Source organism: Bison bison, unplaced genomic scaffold, assembly GCF_000754665.1.
Source record: "Bison bison bison isolate TAMUID 2011002044 unplaced genomic scaffold, Bison_UMD1.0 scf7180017864499, whole genome shotgun sequence".
NCBI classification, from domain to species: domain Eukaryota; kingdom Metazoa; phylum Chordata; class Mammalia; order Artiodactyla; family Bovidae; genus Bison; species Bison bison.
In genome coordinates, this window is record NW_011495058.1 from 2,212,193 (window position 1) to 2,212,453 (window position 261).

The window sequence follows — 261 nt, forward strand, 5'->3', positions numbered from 1 at the left end:
AGTGTCAGACTTTATTTTTGGGGGCTCCAAAATCACTGCAGATGGTGACTGCAGCCATGAACTTAAAAGATGCTTATTCTTTGGAAGTAAAGTTATGACCAACCTAGATAGCATATTAAAAAGCAGAGACATTACTTTGCCACAAAGGTCCGTCTAGTCAAGTCTATGGTTTTTCCAGTGGTCATGTATGGATGTGAGAGTTGGATTATAAAGAAAGCTGAGCGCGGAAGAATTGATGCTTCTGAACTGTGGTGTTGGAGA

The 261-nt window shown here is 40.6% G+C and overlaps 1 protein-coding gene across 1 annotated transcript in view; it reads left to right on the forward strand.

Moving 5' to 3' along the window:
- The window catches only part of GTPBP10 (GTP-binding protein 10 (putative)), a 26,841-nt gene that overhangs the window by 14,804 nt on the left and 11,776 nt on the right, over positions 1-261 (forward strand). The gene's annotated exons all lie outside the window — the stretch shown is intronic.